This window comes from Diadema setosum, chromosome 14 (assembly GCF_964275005.1).
Source record: "Diadema setosum chromosome 14, eeDiaSeto1, whole genome shotgun sequence".
In the NCBI taxonomy this organism is placed as follows: Eukaryota; Metazoa; Echinodermata; class Echinoidea; order Diadematoida; family Diadematidae; genus Diadema; species Diadema setosum.
Window position 1 is genome coordinate 14660109 of NC_092698.1, and position 20821 is coordinate 14680929.

General features: G+C 37.5%; 1 protein-coding gene across 1 annotated transcript in view; it reads right to left on the reverse strand.

Moving 5' to 3' along the window:
- The window catches only part of LOC140237747 (uncharacterized), a 49895-nt gene extending 29765 nt beyond the window's left edge, over positions 1-20130 (reverse strand). Inside the window, exon 1 of the mRNA XM_072317675.1 lies at positions 20041-20130. The gene's annotated coding sequence lies outside the window, so the exon portion shown is untranslated. The remainder of the gene's footprint in view (positions 1-20040) is intronic.
- Between the last annotated feature and the right edge of the window lie 691 nt (positions 20131-20821).

The following is a 20821-nucleotide window of genomic DNA, read 5'->3' on the forward strand; positions in this document are numbered from 1 at the left end:
TAGTGCATATCAAATTCAAAGACACCTGAAGGTATATTTCAACAATAATGGTATTACATCCTTCCTGCTCTGGCACTATACTTAGCTGGCTATCACCACCGTCGACAATGGGAAGATATCTGTTCCGTTTCATTGGGTAACATGTTTGTTTTCCTTTGTCTACAGAACGAGGAACTGGGAGAAGGGCTCCAGTCATTATTATACCCTGTGGTTGAACTCTTCCCACACAAAAAGACACACTTTCTCGCAGACTTTCGATATTAGCAATGGAAGAATTAAAGCAATGTCCATCTCCTAAACTATTCCACTGTTCTGTGACTCCATGTCAAATATATGACAAAGGAATTGGGACATCATGTAATGTAGACAGGGGAGTGTTACCTTTAATACACACTCATAAAACTAATTTTGCACACCACTACACATACATGACCATTTACAAATTCAGGATGCATACTTTTCATTCTTGTGGAGGAAGTTTCTTTATGAATAAGAATCAAATGACCTGCATGCACATAAAAAAAACAAAATAAATAAAAACATAAATTTACATTTAATTAATTCCTATTCTGATGTTGAACAGTGTTTCTTGTGACCAACTGCACTGAATATATAAGTCAGAATCATCCAACAATGATATAGATGATCATTCCCCTCAGAATCCAAACCTGAGGATACTCCGGACTATCTCAAAGAGTTGACAAGACTCTGGTGGCTTACTTGCCAACCGGGTTGTCCAGAGCAGGCTACCTAATAAATCTGAAATGCTACTAGAAAAAAAAAAGATATGGAATACAGATCCACTCATGAAGTAATCAATGCATTAGAACAAGCTGCAAATGCTTTATATGCAAATAGACATATATTTGTACCCTTTGTTTCTCAAACTGTCACTATTTGTCTAACTCATTCACGTCAACTTTACAACATTTGTGAGGACTTACATGAGTTAGTGAAAAAGTAACAACAAATTACACTAGGATAGAAAAAATAGTAATATTACTAACACTGCAATGCCCCCAACACTATAACATTCTTTCTGATACACATGACATATTTCACACATGGCAGAATTTCTCTTCCTTTTTTTTTTTCTTCCTCTCTTGAAAGCAGTGAAGTGGGTAGGTGTTTTTCGAAATACCTGGTAGTTCCTATTTTTATGTTGCTTGACCTTCTTGAAACTAAACCTCCATTTTGTTCCCTTGTTTCTAACTTTGTGTCATTTCTGCCTGTAATAAAACTATTGAAATCAAGACACAAGAATAGGATTCAGCGCTTTGCTACACAATTCTACGCGCATCAATCCCTCACTCCAAGGGATATAAGCTGTAGTGGAGGTAGGTGTTTTTCGAAATACCTGGTAGTTCCTATTTTTATGTTGCTTGACCTTCTTGAAACTAAACCTCCATCTTGTTCCCTTGTTTCTAACTTTGTGTCATTTCTGCTTGTAATATAACTATTGAAATCAAGACACAAGAATAGGATTCAGCGCTTTGCTACACAATTCTACGCGCATCAATCCCTCACTCCAAGGGATATAAGCTGTAGTGGAGGTTGGCAGAGAGTATAAACACTATCTGTTGTGGTTTGCTCCCTGTTGAATTGTATTCTTACTCTTCAATGAGCCAAAACACCTCATTAAATATTCAGGGCTGAACCAGGTCACTGAACGTCCTGCTCTAGGGACACTGACCACCAACTTTCAATATCTTGGGAACAGAGACAGATGCCATACAGCTAGCCCTCAAATCGGCCAGACCCATAGGGAGGGAGCACAGGTCAAGCTTCATTGCTTTGAAGCTACTCAGAGAGGTATCACAATCAGGTCTTTAGTCTTTCCACCACTAACAAACACAGATACCAATAGGGCCTAAATGTGCTCAGACTGCTTCAAAGGTTTGTTATGTATCTCCTACAGAAAAACGCTCATTTGTAAAGAGCTCATGTAATGTCACAGTATGTCTGACACAACATTCAGCGCAAGGTCACAACAGCATTCACAAGAAAAAAGTAACAGTTCCACATAGAAGTTGCAATGGATAAAAATCCTTCTTCAGTGGCATTCCTGTTGGTGGATCAGCCATGAAATAAAGGAAGAAAACACTTTGCTAAAGATCTTTTCATATAAGCAAAATAGAACTAAAGAACCTGTGACACAATGTCTTTCACATGGGACACAGACGTAGTTCCCACTCTGATCTAAAAATTACATTCAGGCTTAATGCACCACTTACTTTGTATAAGGTTGATACATACCTGACTTGACTAATAACAATAGTGTAAACAAACAGTAGCATTCCTTTCAACAAAAAACTTTTCCCCATGAAAAAAAAAAAAAAAAAAATGCACAACATGCTTCCTCCATTTGATGTTTAAAGGACAAGTTTACCTTCAAAAACATAAGGATTGAGAGAATGTAGCAATATTAGTAGAACACATCAGTGAAAGTTTGAGGAAAATTGGACAATCGATGCAAAAGTTATGAATTTTTAACATTTTTGTGTTGGAATCGCTGGATTAGGAGACTACTAAGGCTCGTGATGTCATATGAGTACAATAGTATAAAGAAAATGTAAAGAAAATTCAACATATTTTCACTTTTTTTCGCATAATAAAAGAGCACTTGACTTGCCTCTTTCTAAAGGCAATAGGAACAATATTATCCATAACATATGTCAGTAACGAGTCAAGGGAATGTGCACTTTTTTCAAAAGATGAAATTTTGTGAAATTCTCTTTAGATTTTCCTTATATTGTTGTACGCATGTGACATCATACACTGTAGTAGTCTTCTCATCCAGCAGTGACTGCACAAAAACTTCAAAAATTCATAACTTTTGAATGGATTGTCCAATTTTCCTCAAACTTTCAATGATGTGTTCTATAACTAATGGTGCAACATTCTCTTAATCCTTATGTTAATGAAGGTGAACTTGTCCTTTAAGTAAAACCGTAGCTTTACCACAAGAATGCATGCTGTTACCATGTGGGCTCAATGAAAATGCTGTGGTTCTTTGAACAAACTTGCAACTGCAGTCATGCAGTCATTAGAGTGTGAATCCAGCATCATATCACAGTTCCCTGTTGATCACTGCAAGCAGTGGAAATCCATCCCCCATTTTATTCTTCCTACCCTTAGGAACAGCTCCCCGACTGGAATGCTACACCTGATCAATGACTTTATTTACTTTGTAATACCAGAAATCAGCATGTTGAACCCAGACTGCGAGTCGTAGGTGACATGTATTGTTGTCTGCACCACAAGAGCACTTTGCAATAGTTTTTCCACTCTATACCTGCAGTAGTTAGATGGAACATTGTTCAATGACCTCCCCTCTCTTTTTTTTTGTCCCCCCACCCCCCCCCCCCTCTCTCTCTCTCTATCTATCTCTTTTTCTCCCCCCCCCCCCCTTTCCTACTGGATCCTTTGTTTGGCATATTAAAGGCTAAGGGTGTGTACAGTTCTGGTCGAGGTGAGGATTTAGCTTTTAACGTTTTGCGAGATATTCAGAAACCACTCTATGAGATGTCAAAGAGCATGCACTTCTTAGGGGTATCAAAAGTTTATTTGATGAAAATCAGTTTTGAAATGGCTAAGATATCCAAAAACAAGGTGAAACATAAGAGATCCTAATAAGTAAAAGGCGTGGCCTGTAGTCTTTTATTATCACTTTTTTTTTGGGGGGGATATCTCAGCCATTTGAAACCCAATTTTCATCAAATAAACGTTGAATCCTTCTTAAAATTACATGCTCTTTCAATACTTCATAAGAGGTTTCTCATTATCTCACTTACACTGTAGGAATATAAAAAACGAATCCCCATCTCAACCAGTACTGTACAGCCACATACAGCGCTATGCTATCCATTGAAAGCACTCAATCAGTACCTGCATGGAGAAGGGCAACCACAACAAATTCTTGCACCCCTTCCCAATACCCTTGCTCCTTTCCAATGGGAAGATAATAGGGTTTAGGAGGAAGTACTGAAAGGTGAGGGAGAAGTCTAGGGAATGTTGGGGAAGGGGATGAAAGAGCAAAGAAATCCACATTTCCAGTATTGTGACAGGCCAGAGGGTTACCTTTCTATATAAGTTCAACATCACTTTCTGCTGGTTTCAATGTGCAATTTTTAACCTGGATGTGGAGTGGGGCGAAGGTGAGGACAGAGTCAATCACCCCATTCAGTGGCTTGTAACAGCTAATTGGTGGATACACCTGCAGACATAATTATTGCCTACCCCAATGTTGATGAAAGCAAAGGAAGGAAAGGGGGGGGGGGGGTAGTCAGGTAGACTGTTATCAAGAAGCAGATATTTGCATTAGAAAAGAAAAATGAAACTTCTTATTGAAATATTATTGTGATATATAAATGCTTGATCTTTCTGTTCACATAACAATGAAAGATCATGAACATTGTGTCCTAACCTACAATAATTTTTCGGAAGTTCTGGCCTGAGTGTGTGCATTGCTCACGTTCCGTAGCATGTCTAATATCATTTCTATTATTTTACTAATACACACATATGAACTGTAGACAATGATAAGAAATGCAGGTATTTACATTGACAAACTGTTGACAGAATCGGATTGTATTGTAGAGAGCTCTTCATGCATTGTGTACGTATAGGCCTACAGTAAAGTAATGTAACAACCGACAGGGAGCATGAAGGATCAACACCTGCAGATTGTACATTGCGTAGCACTTTTGCATGCATTTTCACGCGAACCGGAAAGGCGACAGAGATGACGTCATTTAAAGGCGTATATGTGATCTGCGCTTATGCTTCCCCTGTAAAACATGACAAGTCAGAAACACCGATCGTAAACGCACATACTTGTGTGTTTTGAAACAATATTTTGAAACGGCATTTATATCAAAGTGAGAAAGGACGCAACCGTGTTTTGAACTAAACACGTATCAAACCGCTGATTTTGACCCAAAAAGGGAAGTATAAACACAGCCTAAGTCTGAACACACCTAGAAAGTCTAAAAAAGTAAATGAAAAAAAAAAGGGAAAAAAAGACCATATTTTCCTTTCAGACATCCCTCTGCTCCTTGTCTAATAGGATTATCCCAACAGCTTTATTCCTTTCAGGGTTAATTCCTTGCATCACTGCCCAGGAGAACGCTGAAATAAGGTTAGCCCACCGCACAGGGCCAGTGAAGTAATGCAATTTCTTAGGTTAATCACATAAGAGGTTTCTAGGTAATGCATTATATCTCATAAAGCGTAGGGAGAGCTGCCTTATAGTATTACAGCACTTCATCTCTGCTCAGATGGCATCAAGTAAAGTGTGACACATACACCAAGAGAGAGCACTGAGACAAGCATATGATATTAAATGGGTTAGTCAAATACCGGTTAGTGATTGGCTAAACAGAGTCACGTGATGGAGGCACATTGGTTGTATTCGCCCATGGGCAGAACATTTTTGTAATGTTCCCCCATGGGAAAACATTTTCACATAACAAACGACAAATGATACCAAACGATTGAACGATCATATTTTTCATGCAATCGATAGGATAAATTTGCCTATTCCATACAATGTGTAAAAGCAGATTTGACTAACCCATATTAATATAATACTCGGTAGATGATGACTTTTGTTGTCAGGAACATGTACCAAACGTTCCACCCTCGGGGTTTGAAATGCTATTTCGGGAGGCTATAAGTCCCGAGACAAAGTCGAGGGACTTATAACCTCCTTCAATTGCATTTCAAACCCTTCGGGTGGAACATTTGGTATGTTCCCTCCCCCGCCAGTCAACATCTGGAATGTGATACCTTTCTATTGTAAGAAAAAGAATGGCAGATAAATACCATAGGCAATATAGGGAGACTTAGGAATCATACACACACATCATAACCAATAATGTCATGATAAAATAAAACAATGCAAACTTAAATCTTCAATTATCTTCAATACTGCATCTATCCATGTTTACATTAAAAAAACAACAATACTTTAATGCTATCTTTGATTTCATCACTATTACCAGTAATTTCACATCTTTCAAAGAGATGCAAGTCTATATATGCCTACATATCTGAGTATTCATGTTGACATCACCTCTTATAGTCAACTGTAAAGCAAGACTGTTTCAAATTTGAAGTGAAAATCTATTCCATTCTCAAGTTGACCTTGACTGTATAAACTAAAGTCAAACAAAACAGTGTTAGACAGGTATGAGGTTTTATTATGTGTCATCTTTTCCCAGTTCAGTCATATGGAAATTAGATGAGATAAGTCTCTAATCCAAGTAAACACAAATCTTGGCTAACTTTCATTTTTGACATGAAGTCAAGAGGACATCATATTCTTTACATCAAACTGGAAGATGACTTATTAATCCATTGAGGACGGATTGATTTTACTACACATGCATTTCCCTTGCCCGAGTATACTCAGGACTCGTCATCAATGGGATACTAGTAGTTGCTGAAACAGTGACCACAAAATATCAGTTTGACCAATAGGAGAGTTTTGAGGCAATGTGATTATAAGCTAATATCATTGACCCATGATATGGACAATGAATGATTGAAATAAAATGAAATGAAATGAAACTGCTTTTGCAAAAACGTATAAAACTTTTAAACTTCTTTGCAACTTTCAAATACTTGTCCAATTTCAATGAAATCATTTGATACCTGCTGGACCTAACTCTTTCCTGATTTTTTTTTTTAGCATACAGTGGAGATTCCTTTTCTAAGTACATAAGTAATTCAAAAAGAGTAATATATATATATATATATATATATATATATATATATATATATATATATATATATATATATATATATATATTAAAGACTCTGACAGAAAGAAATTTAAAGATGTACATGTAACTGTCATGGACTGTATCTTTCCTTCAAAGGAAAGGACTTCCATAACTTTTTGTTCCATCATGCAAAATGGGTGTACCTCAGATATTTTATCTTCAAGTGGCAGGAACCCATATTCACAATATTTACATTGCCAGTAAACTCTGTCTGCTGGTAACCTTCCACATGTATGATAATTCTCTCCCAATGCTGAAATCCCTTTCCACCCCACATATCTTCTCACATATTCTCCGCCCAGCAATTGTTTTTGGCCTGGAGGGATTCATATCTCATGCCTGTGAACCTGGTTGGGGGTGGGGGGGGGGGGGGTGTGGGGGGAGGGAGGGGAGGTCTGACCCCTAGGCCATAGCTTTATTGTCCCAACAAATACTCTTTTGACCTCTTTATCGGAACAGAGTGGTGTAGGGTACAAACGTTCCAGTGCGTGGAGCGATGTAGGAGCACGTCAGCCCAGCGGTACTGCCTCTCAACCCGCCATGCTCCCTTCGAGGAGACATACTGTCCTAATAACCATCCACGGCAGGCAGGTTGTTGACCACATTTGTGGATTCCAAACTTCACTACGACCCATTTAATAAATGCACGTACCCCAATCATTCGCATCGTTGTGCAGACAATTGAATTTTAAAAAATCATGTTCATAAACACTGAAAATATTCAACACTTTTCCAAACAAGGGCATGTTAAAAGGAAAAAGAAAAAACTTGGAAAAGATGGATACCATAATCATTATGGTAACTGCACATGCCCCTCCAATGATGTGATGCTTTGGCGTTTGGGATTGTGGCATAGAAGACATATGGTTCGACATTAGCATTGGCCTGGTGGCCTGGGGCCACCGAAATAACAAAAAGGGTATTTTTTGGTTGGCCCAATAGGGCAGCTAAATTGAAAATAATTTTGTATAGGACCTATTACTTTTTATTTCTGGCTACTACGTTACTTTTTCAGGCCACCAAAATTTCAAATTCAAAGATTTCAGTAAAAAAAAAAAAAATAGTAAGAAAAAGATTTTAGTAAGAAAATAGTAGTGTTCAGCCCTAGTATATGAATATAATCAGATATACGGTACTATATATCATATATGTATCTCCAAGATCCAAAAATATCACTAAAAACTAGAATATCACTGAAGGTGATTAATACCCCCGACCCTAGTGTTGCTTTATAGTATGTGATGTCATGACGTTAATGACGTTAATACCAAGTTTGTGCATTTGTCGAACTGGAAACAGAATAATTTTAGTTTAATACTGTACAATTACAGAGTTGACACTGAGTATAAAACTTACAGCAAATGGAAACATGCTTTCCCCCAGCATCACTACACTTAAAGACCATCATACACACCAAATTTGACCTTCACAGCTTGAATGGTTTATTTTGATACAAAAATGGTTACCATAGCAACACATTTTCCTTAAACTAACACATTGGTGTCTTGCAAAACTACACTTCTAGATCATGATACATACTAAATTTGACTTTAATTGCTTGAATGATGGAAAAGTTATTCGATCTGCAAGGTTTTGGTAAAATTGTGGTTACTATGGCAACGGTTTGTGTGACAAACACAAAAATTATGTGTTCCACATCTATACCTCAGGGCCATAATGCCTACCAAATTTGGTTTCAATTGCTTGAAAACTGTGGAAGAAGTTCACTCCACAGGATTTACAAAAAAAAAAAGCGGTTACCATGGCAACGCATTGTCCGATACAAATACAAAGGATATTTTGCAAAACTACACTTAAAGAGCATCATACACACCAAATTTCACCTTCATAGATTAAATGGTTCAATTTGATACAAAAATGAGTGGTTACCGTGGCAACACATTTTTCTTATATTAACACATTGGTGTCTTGCATAACTACCGGTACACCTCCCGATCATCATATTACATATAAATTTGACCTTAATTGCTTGAATGATGTGGAAGTTATGCAATCCACAAGGTTTTGGTAAAATTATGGTTACCATGGCAACGCTTTGTCCGACAAACACAAAAATTATGTGTCCACAGCTATGCCTCAAGGCCATAATGCCTACCAAATTTGATTTCAATTGCTTCAAAACTGTGGAAGTTGTTCACTCCACAAGATTTCGAAGAAAACATGCGGTTACCATGGCAACGCTTTGTCAAGTACAAACACAAGGAGTGTCTTGCATAACTACACCTATAGATCATCATAGATACCAATTTTGAAATTGATTGCTTAAATACTATGGAAGTTATTCAATCCACAAGGTTTTGGTAAAATTATGGTTACCATGGCAACGCATTGTCCGACAAACACAAAAAAACACATCTTGCACATCTGTACCTCAATATCATCATTCACTCATTTAAATTGCTTCAAAACTGTAGGAGGAGTTCGCGACGCAAGATTGTGCAACAGACCGACCAACCGACCGCCCGCCCGACCAACATCGTGGTGATTCCTATATACCCCCTTCACACTATGTGTGGCGTGGGTATAATTAAGAGAATCACATGTAACACTTACAACAGTTCAAGCAGGACTCGCCTGTGCAATATCTGTCTCTGTTAACCTCCCAAGACCATGTCACCAAACATAAACACAAGCAACAAGGAAGGAAATGTTTGAAACTTCTCTAAACTTCTCTAAACTTCATTCACCTGCCAACAAGAATGAGAAAATATCTGATATCATTTCCTCTCAAACCAGACTCATGGGAACTGTGAGACAGAAAAAAGTATACAGCACGTTAGTGTATGACAGAAATGCCAACAACCAATATTTAGTTTCCATGTGGAGCAATTTTTTTTAAATCCAAACTGTCATATTTCTCTCAAGTCCCCAAATCCACCATACTCCCTGCCCCCTCCCCCCCCCCCCCCCCCACAAGAAACAAATGAAGCATCTAAAAGATCAGAAAATCTCAGACCCATCACATGCCCTGCAGCTATTTCTAGACTTGGTCACTCTCACAACCGAAAGTTGGACAGGACATGCTCATTGGTGATCTAATTGCTATCATGTGACACTTGTCATCCTCCGTGTACGTCAACAATGACAGATTGGCAGATATCAACACCTCATCTCCTGGGAGAACCAGCACATATTGTGTAGTCTCAAGTGTACTCTTCGTCCTTGCTTTGAATAGTAAATGCTGTGATTCTTTGAATTGATACAGAATTTTAACCCGTTCATTACTGAATTCTGACATCCTCACAGACTTAATACACAGGCTATCCAGGTTCCCGTATGGAACGGGTCAAACAGATAAATTTGTCTCGCACTCTGGTTATTTGAAAAGAATGCACTTCCAGTGTAACAATAATTGGCTCTTAAAGTTGATGGTCCTCTTTAAAGCTATTCATATCATCAATTACAATCATCTCATATTTCAGAGAGTAGTATTTTGGCTTATCAGATTCTGAAAATGAAATAGGGGTTCATTTTTCCAATGATTCATTAAAGGACAAGTTCACCTTCATAAACATAAGGATTGAGAGAATGCAGCAATATTAGTAGAACACATCAGTGAAAGTTTGAGGAAAATTGGACAATCGATGCAAAAGTTATGAATTTTTAACATTTTTGTTTTGGAACCACTGGATGATGAGACTACTAAGGCTTGTGATGTCATATGAGTACAACAGTATAAAGAAAATGTACAGAAAATTCAACATATTTTCACTTTTTTCGCATAATAAAAGAGCACTTGACTTGCCTCTTTCTAAAGGCAATGGGAATAATATTACCCATAACATATGTCAGTAACGAGTCAAGGGAATGTGTACTTTTTTCAAAAGATGAAATTTTGTGAAATTCTCCTTATATTTTCCTATATTGTTGTACGCATGTGACATCATACACTGCAGTAGTCTTCTCATCCAGTGGTGACTGCACAAAAACTGCAAAAATTCATAACTTTTGAACGGATTGTACGATTTTCCTCAAACTTTCAATGATGTGTTCCACTAATATTGCTACATTCTCTCAATCCTTATGTTAATGAAGGTGAACTTGTCCTTTAATCTAAAAATGAACTAAGTTTCGCTATTACTACGATTTGCTCATCCAAGATGACATAAGGTTCGTTTTTTTCCGAAGGTTCATTAATCAAAATATGTAAAGATGGTGCAAACACTATAACCAACCTTCAGAATTACGAATTTCATTTTCAGACTAACAAACTTTTGGAATGACAAACCACATACATTCTTTTTTCATTTTCAAAGAAATAAGCCTTCACAATAATGAACCTGATTTTATTTTCAGGATTAACGAACCTTAATTTTTTTGTAATTTAATTCTCTGATTAAGAGGCCTTCAGAATAACAAGCTGGAACTGTGTAGACATCTTTCTGGTTCTCACCTATGATTTGTATTATCTCATTCTCTCTTTTCAAAATTCTTAAATATGAATTCAAAGTATTGCACTATGCAATGAAAGCACACTGTAAATCAGATAATTTCTCAAATCTTGAGGAATTAACCTCAGACCTTTAGATCCTGATGTTCAGGATATGCTGTGGGTGTCCTTCACATCCACAGGAGAAAGACTGATAAACGACTGATACTGCCTTAAAAAAAAAAAAAAAGAAACAGATATGAAATTAAAAAAGAAAGACACAAAAATGCATTACTCCCACTGATTCGTTACAGCCATAAAATGCATGCTGTGGCCTACTGTCAGTTTACTTGCTATTTACAATTTTTATCACAATAAGACATCTGCACTGAAGTGTCACATACAAGGAAAACAGCATCTATCAATGAAGTTACAAGTATACCCGTTTGACTGTTTGTTCAGGATTTTAAATCTCATCAATAAGACTATACAGTTTGCAGTCTATGAATGATACAGGAAAAGAAAGCACCAACTAATTAGAGAAGGTTTTCCCACCTTGAACTGATTATCTAGGATCTCAGAGGATGACTTCCCGGAAATTCTTTGGGTTTCCTTTAAAAACAAACCCAAAATATCTCTGGCACTGAGTCACCCGATTTTTCCAAGTCCATCAGGTCAAGCACATCAGCTTCCCACCGGGAAGGCAAAATGTTCGCTTTCTTGACAGCATTGTGTTTCAAGCTGTCATGGCAATTTGAAGGCCATGACTATCAGCTGACATGGCAGTCTCTACTAAATTTTTTTTATTTATTTTCCCCATTTCCTTACAAAGTTCCTCTCTCTCTCTCCCTTTTTCTTCTCACATTCTTCCTCTCTATTTTTTTCATTCTCTCTGCAACAACTTTCATTTTTACGTCACATCCTCTTTGACAATAGGCCCGTTCACACACAAGGGAAAAAGTGAGATTTAAAAATTCATTTTCTTATCGCGATTAAAATTTTGAAATTTTTTCCCGTGTGGACAGAAAAATTTCACTAATTGCAATCCAACTCACACTATTAGTGCGATTTTTCAGAATAATCGCAATTATTTTGCCAAGCGTCGTGTGTGTGAGTGCGATCGAGATTCGGAAATCGGTATTTTTAATCCCATCGTTCATAGCGCGTGAACGTCAACATTATTGGGACCGCGGGGTCAGTCTTCGGTCATGCAAGTTTCGTGCATGCGCAATTAGGCCATTGATCGTTTTTTCCTTGCTGCGAAGTGCAATTTTTCCTTGTGTATGAACGGTCGAAAAAAAAAAAATCGAAATTTGGATTGCGATTGTAATTTCATTTTCGTTGTGTGTGCACGGGCCTAATGTTTAAGCTTCAGTGAAGTCGGAAAGGTGTGAGAAACTGTAATAAAAGATATGATCTGTTAATACAATGATGTCAAAATAGAATTTTTGTGAGTTAATGTTACTCTATTTCTACAATAGTGTTACTCTAACTTCTACAAAATAGTGTAGGGCACTATATGCGAAGTATACAAGCGTCTCACCCCCTGTTCAGATGCAAGCCAGTTTATACCACAACTCAATACAGAAACGATTTGTAAACAATCATCGTATAGCTGACAGGCTGGAAAACGTTGTATAGATCCGCACATTCCTACTGCACATGTTGTTATGGTCACGATGTCATCGCTAGTGAGAGGATTCATAGGGTCACCTTTTGTGTGCGCTCACCCGTACTGCTCTATGGTGGGCATTATGTTGAGACGCATATGGACATGACGGAATGCTGATTCGTTATCGAGTTCTAGTTTGAAATGATGCTCTGACCATCATTTTGGTACGTCATTTTGTTATACGTTGTTTCGTCTGCTAGCATTCAGACGTATTCATCATACAGCTATACCATTATCTAGGATAAATTTTTTGTGTCTAACACCCTATCCGTTAGACTTTTTTGTTTCCATTCACAATCATTTTTTAAGTTAGTGAATACAGTTGAACCTCTCGTATCCAGACAAGTCGGGACCGGGGCTCAGCCGGATAAGGGATTTGGCCGGATACGGGAGACTCAATGCTTTATACATGTACATATACATACCAGAGCTGCCAACTTTTGTAAAAGCCTTTCAGTACTATGATGGCTGAAAATCAGTAATTTGCACCTTTTTTGAGTGAAAATCAGTAATCCTTAACAGTGTTATAGAATTTATCACAGACAATGATTTCTAAAATCAGTAATTTGCTTGTAACCTCCAGTATTCTTGTCCAATTTCAGTAGAAATTACTGAAAATCAGTACTGGTTGGCAGCTCTGACATACACATGTACTGATGTAGCCCATTGTAGTACCACATGTAGTAATGTGTATACTGCAACCTTTTCATTGTTACATTTGGGGATGTTTCGGGATGTTGAAATGTCTGAAAGTAAGCAATTTGGAAGGAAATTTGATGCAATGTATGTCAATTATATTGGAAGTAATATGTAATTCATGTGTGTTTGGGTAGGAGTTCTCAAGAAGTTGGGAATTCCCCTTTCTTCCCGCAATTATATAAAAAAAAAATCACGGCGAGATTGCGTCCGGATAATAGAGAGATCCGGATAAAGGGAGGCCGGATAATAGAGGTTCAACTGTACATTGATGTAAAGCTGTCACATTTGAATTATTTTGTTTTCAATATGCCATTATAATAGAGTACTCTAGCCCAGTGCTGTACAAAAAAAAAAATATATATATATATATATATATATATATATATATCCGTTTGGTATATATCCGTCGGGAATATGAAGTTTGTTGAGGATTGAAAAGTGCTCAATGCTGTAAAGCAGAGCATATCTGCCTGAGGATCGCGACAGCGTGAAACCGCCGGTAGCAGACAAGGCACCAAAACACAGGTACGCCTATATATATATATATATATATATATATATATATATATATATATATATATATATATATATAACTGTATTGAAAGATATGATAAGGATAATAAGGACATGTTCTGTGATTGTATTTACAACAGTGAAAAGGAGTTGACTACCAAATTTAAGCAAAAGCAGTCAAAAAACTACAGGTCTTTTCAGTACAAGGTAACACCAAATATATAATGAATAAAAATATAAATGCTGTAGGCTCTTGTGTATAAAGGACAAATGTTGGGAAAAATAACTGCCCTCGTCAAACATTTTCCAACGCAAGGTTAAAGTGCAAGTGGGCAAATGGCACCCTGATGGGGTAAAAGCAAGTGTATGAACACGTGAGTCCACTGAAACCTGGCCACAGTAAACACTGTCAATTTAAAGGTGTTCTGTATTTTGTTAGCAGGGCTCGACACTAACTTTTTTCTCTGGTGGGCCGTTTGGACCATTTAAATCTTTAAATCTGAAATTTTGGTGGCCTGAAAAAGAAATGCAATGTCCCAAAATAAATGGAAACATAACAATTTATTTTGAATCGTAAGTGCCCGATTGGGCCACTAAAAAATAAGATTTCTGGATATTTGGTGGCTCGACATCAATGTTAAGTGCCATGGGCCAATGGGCCACCAGATAACTGCTAATGTTGAGCCCTGGTTAGCTAAGAAAAGTTAGTGGAATAAAATTTGAACAATCAAGCCATTAGTACATTAATTGCATTTACCTCTACATTAAAAAATAAAAATAAAAAATCTACATAGCACATGAACATGTAAAAGGAGCCTGAAGGGCATTATTACTTGCACTAATTAGTTGAGCATCAATTACAGAATGCTTCTAAGCTATATGTCTAAACAGCCACTTTTGAGATATCCTGTGGCATCATGCAATATAAAGCAAATGATACTCAAATGAGAGGGGAAAAAACAACCCAACAAATACTTGGAAGTCAGTAAACACTTTCTAATCAACTCTTAATGCTTTGGTTTACTGTCATAAAAAAGTTGTTGCTCTCATACCAAAATGCTCTTCTTAACACATTTACAAATGATGCCTCTTACCTCCCAGTATTCTTCTCACAAGTTTCAAATTTGCACACTAAAACCAGCCAGCAAAGTTGGTAGTTCAAGCCAAAAGAAGACAGTACATCAATTATATAGGAGTCAAATCCTTGTGGATAAACACCTTTTACTCCTATGACCATGTGAAAAATGGTCGCTGATCACCAGAAAACAATCCAAGGCTAAATTGTGATAAGCCTGTAACGTAAACGGATAATCGTCACATGATACGGCCATGGATTATGTCTCCCAAGCTGAATAGGGATAGTTTCCACTCTGATACCTTGCCATTATTGTCATAAATGTGATACTCTACCCACTCTGTAAATAAAAACTCTCCTTCTCCTTGTTTCAACCGTCAACCATCATATCCTGTCGTAACTTACCACAAAATCTCGTTATCGGAATGCTGTACGGAGTTCCTCTCTTTGTTTTCAACTGCTGGAATTTCTGAAACCCCGCTTGAACACAACTTGGTTTCGGGATGTCTCAAATTGCTGCGATGTGATTTGTTCTACATGAGTAGATTGCAGAAATTTGGATCTCCAAATGAAAGACTACAGAGGATTTCATTCCACATGTTGTGGATACATATCATATTTAATATAGGACCTATAAAAAGTACAAATTTGTATTGCTTCTTGGCATCTTGACCCATTGAGGACGAGTCCCGAGTTTTATACTCGGGCAGGTGTCTTTGGGAAATGTGTGTTGAAGCAAAATCAGTCCATTCTCAATGGGTTAATGGTGCAACATCCACCATATCCAGAGACTCAAACTCTCCCGTTTTCGACGGGAGATCGCCCGCCGAAAACCCATTTTTGCAAAATCTCCCGTTCTCCCGCTTATGATTTAATTTCTCCCGCCCTGGCTCTGTGTCTCCCATTGGAAAGGATTTCTTACTTATTGCTATCGTATGTTGAAAAATAAGCCTTAGATAACACTAGAGAGCATCTAGAACCTGGGAATTTCGCGCTTCGCACACATCAACTTGGAATCTCCCGTTTGCTAGGGGTTTCAGGCGGGAGAATCTCCAGATCAGAAGGTGCTTTGGGTTGGAGTCTCTGCATATCAAACATTTCTACAATGTCCCAAAAGGTGACATGCCATACAGTCAATTTGATTGTATGTCTGGAAGTCCTGAGACAAAAACAGTAAAGGCAGTCAAGACATAAATTTCAGGCCATTTTGAGAGGAGAACAGCAATTCCAGTGAAAAGTCATCTCATTTTTACACTAAGTCGGGCCCAGGAATGCTCCTGAAGTGCTTCAACTTACAGTTACTGTACAACCAGAAATGTTTGCATGAATTTTAATTTCACTAATTTCATTAGAGCCAAGATTCATGAAATTAAAAAGCATGTGAAAGTTCTTGTTTACATTTTAATGCACGGGATGCCAGTGGCAATTAACAAAAATGTTTAATATTCTTTGAACATGGCCATCACCTCAAATTTGCAAAAAAAAATTTCATGCTAAAAAACATTTCTTGCTTTACAGTATGGCCCTCTGAGTCCATTCACAGAGAATCACTGCTCGCTGAGACTGCATGCGAAGTGGCCGAGAGGGCCATTTAACTGTCATGGTGACCTTTGAGTGCACAGGAACTTCTAACATACCAACTGTACGCACAGTGCACATTGCATTCCTCTTCTGGAGCGCTCTAAACGCTGATGACCATTTAAAATAAAATAAAGAATTTAAAGCACTTCAAAGGAGTGCTCCTGAGCCTATGCTGGAGAGGGGCATACTACTGTGAAATTAGAAATGTTCACACACACTTTAATTTTGCGAATTTCATGACAGCCTAGGCTCAAGAAATTACAATGCATGCGAAAGATCTTGTCAATACTATATGCATCGAATGCCAATTTGCGAAAATTTCATGCTGCCAAAAAGGCTGTTAGCTCCAATTAACGGGGAAAAAAAATTAATGCCACGAATATTTCTGGTTTTACAGCAACTTTAGAGTGCTCCTGAGCCCTATTGTCTGTCCATACAGAGTTCAGAGGGGTTCATGATCTGGTGTTCCTGGAGCACTCTAAATGCCCTGTGTAAATGGGATAAGTGATTATGGCAAGTCAGAGAAGAAAAGGTAATTCTGTGGGAATTTTGCTGTTTGTTTAAAATGGTGTTGGCATTGCACATCTGTTGCATGTGTCACTTTGATTCAACAATGAAATGTGGTACAAGGACATTAAGTATTTTTCCATGCCCGCCTCTTGGCCTACGATTTGACCATTGGGTCCTCGCCACATATTTGTTGTGTTTGGTTTTTGTTATTGCAAAAGCTAAAGAGCCCAACATATCTATGGTACCAGTTCCCTACAACCCTCACCCCACCCCATATATATCAAGATATTTTGGCTGCATTTTGCCATTACTAATACAGAAAAGCATACTATTAAAACAAAACTGTCTTTTTAACTATATCCATTAAGTCTCTTGAATACAACATTTCAATATCTCTATCATGCACTGATTTGTTGCAAATGATCTCTCAGGGAAGGGGAAAAAATTTATTACCAAACCAAAATGCAATTACTCAACTATTATGAAGTGAGGAAAATAAAATGAACAGACGTGGAGTGGTTTCTTTAAAATTGGAACTAAAATACTATAGTTATGGAATCATGAAGTTTTTCATGTTTTGAAAAATAAGAATGAATAGTCTCAACCACAATAGCAGAGATGATGCTGTCACTGCCTCATAAGTCTCCATTAATTTGTACACAAATCTTCACATTTTTTTTTTTTTTTTTCATATGACAAACAAAATATACATATCTCGGCCCTATACTGTCAACATTAATATTTTCACAGGATTGATTTTTTTTTAGCTGAACAGCTAAAAACATATCCGCAGGTTCTTGAATTCACACTGTGCCATTGTCAACCCATTCAAAATGTGATATAATTGGGGAGATATTTTCATGGGTTTTAGAATTTGCGCAAGCCAAAAATAGTGCGAAATGCGCAAAAATCGATGTAATGCAAAAATTTCCACATTTACAGTACTGTAATACCCCATATACTTTGCATGTTTAATTTTGGGCAAATCTGGACTTCCCGATAATTTTGTGAGTGGTGGAATTCGCAATCATGGAGACATGGAGTCCAGCAATGTTTGCAGAAATGTATGTATGCATGTTACATTCATGTTGGGATCAAAGTAAATTATACTTTCAACTTTTTAGCATTCCCAAATAGCATAGACTTGTGAAATTCACAAACTTATAAACCCTGGGAAATATATGGTGTATACCGGATGCTCCATAACAAATCAGCGTGGTCTTGTATTAACATAGCAAAAATTACTGTTAGGGGGAAAGGGTTAGAGTTGCTAAGGAAATCAACAACCAATAAAAATTATTTTGATATTTTTGTATACAAACAAATCTGAGAGTTGTCAGGTAGAGGGCCTACATAACAACATCAATACCTCTTCCAAATGGGACCTACGCTCCACAAGCTTGCTTTTTAGTAGGTTCCTTCATATTTCTTTAGCATTCATTCCCATATTCCAACTTTTATAAATCGACCACTATGTGTTATATGTTTACAGTATTCTATGTATGTCTCCTAGCTGGATATCATGTATTATTCAATTTCATAACATTTGATGTATTTTTTATTATTCATTGAGGAATATGAAAATAAATGAAAATGAAAAAAAAATTGCATTATATGGTAATGGTAAAAAACATACAAAACTTTAAAATTCCATAACTTTGTTATTTACGTCCTACTTTGGAGCTCCCATCATTTTGCTCATCTGACTTTACTTTATAAAAAAAGTCTTCGTGAATATGACATGGCTTTCCACTTGAAGTGGACAACAACCTCGGGTATTACTTCACTAATTTCGAATAAAGAATAGCACAAGAATATTAAACTAGGAAGAGGAAGAAAACACAATGCGAGAGATGTAATACGAGAAGAATAATGTGTAATCATATGTTGCTATCTATCATGGCAGTATAATGCTACATAACATTTATTTCATACATGTATGTAATTGCCTGGAAGTAAAAGACAATTTTATGAATTCAAGTCATCTGAGGGGGAAAAAGATAATAGAGAGCACAGCTGTCATTGACAACAGCAATACCGAGAGAGGGGTAGGAGTATGTGTACAAAAGAAACTGACATGATTTACACAGCTATTGTAAGGCGTGTAAGTAAAATCCTGCACAGGGCCTAGGCCCTAATATTAATGAGTGAGCCTATCATGCCTATGAAGTTGGACATCACTCAGAACCACAACTGTACAACCCACAAGCAATAATAATCATCTGACAAAAGACTTTTGAAATGGTCCATCGTCTCACAATGACCATTTTATACCACACTCTAAACGAGGTTTGTGGTTTGCCTTCACCTTGAACTACCTCACATAAAAGATAGGAATCAGTTCTACAATAGGTATTCCTGCTTGTTCCTCATCAACTATGGTATCACTATTCCATCATACACCAAGAGGAAGAGTTTTGTAACTTATTCAAGCTAATCTAAAAAATTGACTACTCCATCTGTTAGCAAATTTCTGTTAAAAGTTTGAAAACCTGCAGAAATAAAGATCATTGAAAGCAGTCACCTCAAAAACTGTACACCTACAAAATAAAAATTAAACTAAACTAGCTCCTGCCCAGTGTTAACAGTTTTACAGCTACTTCAATTGGGCTGACATAAAGTAAAGCTCTGCAATTAAACACCTTTTCTTCATTTTGTATGGGTATTGCACACTTGCTGTTTAATAGTGCCTGACTGACCATACTGATTCTGACACAAACACCAAACATCATAACTTGACACATGATGGCCTAACTGTAAGGGAAGACAGTCCAGAAGGATGCAAGGTAACAGATGAAACTTTCCAACTCACTGTTCAGATGAGGAAAATCCTATCATCCAATTTCAGTTACAAGCAGTGAAGGTATGGATCTGAGCTGGCAGGAGCTGGAGAGGATTGATTCCGCCACTCCACAGGCACAAGCACCAGTTGAACTCTATCAAGGGGTTTTATCACACCACTACCAGGTGCGCTGCGTGTGTGCAACAGTGTCAGTAAACCCCATTCATTCTGTTTCAGAATGAGGAGGCATTGGTATAGCTATGCAATGTCACTCACACGCACACACACACACACACACACACACACACACACACACACCGATTACATCGCACACACAAAATCCCATAACGTACAATAATGCAAACAATGTATTGTTGTGCTGCACCAAAAGGAACAGTTTATGTTAACACTCACAAGTATCTTCCAAGTTGTACCTGCAGTTTCCTAGACATTAGGCATAATATCAGACACTTCAGCCCAATCACACAACTGTCAGACAAGGGGTTCCTCCTGGCAGTAGCTTCCCAGCAAGAGACAGGAAGTACAAGGTACACAAAAAAGAAAGAAGCGCAAGAAAATAACCCAGAGTCCCCTTTTACAAAGGGCGATCACTGGCTCTCCTCCATCTGAACACACACTCATGTGTTCCCCTCCACGGTCTGGTGGAAAACATGAAAGGAGGCTGAGAAGTGGGGTCACCGCCGTGTTCCACTGGCAGCTAACAGAGCTTTTAAAAGCAGACAAGCAAAATGATTGTCACCAATTTCTATGCACCAGTGGCAGCTATGAATGGGCAGATCTGAGTGAGAGA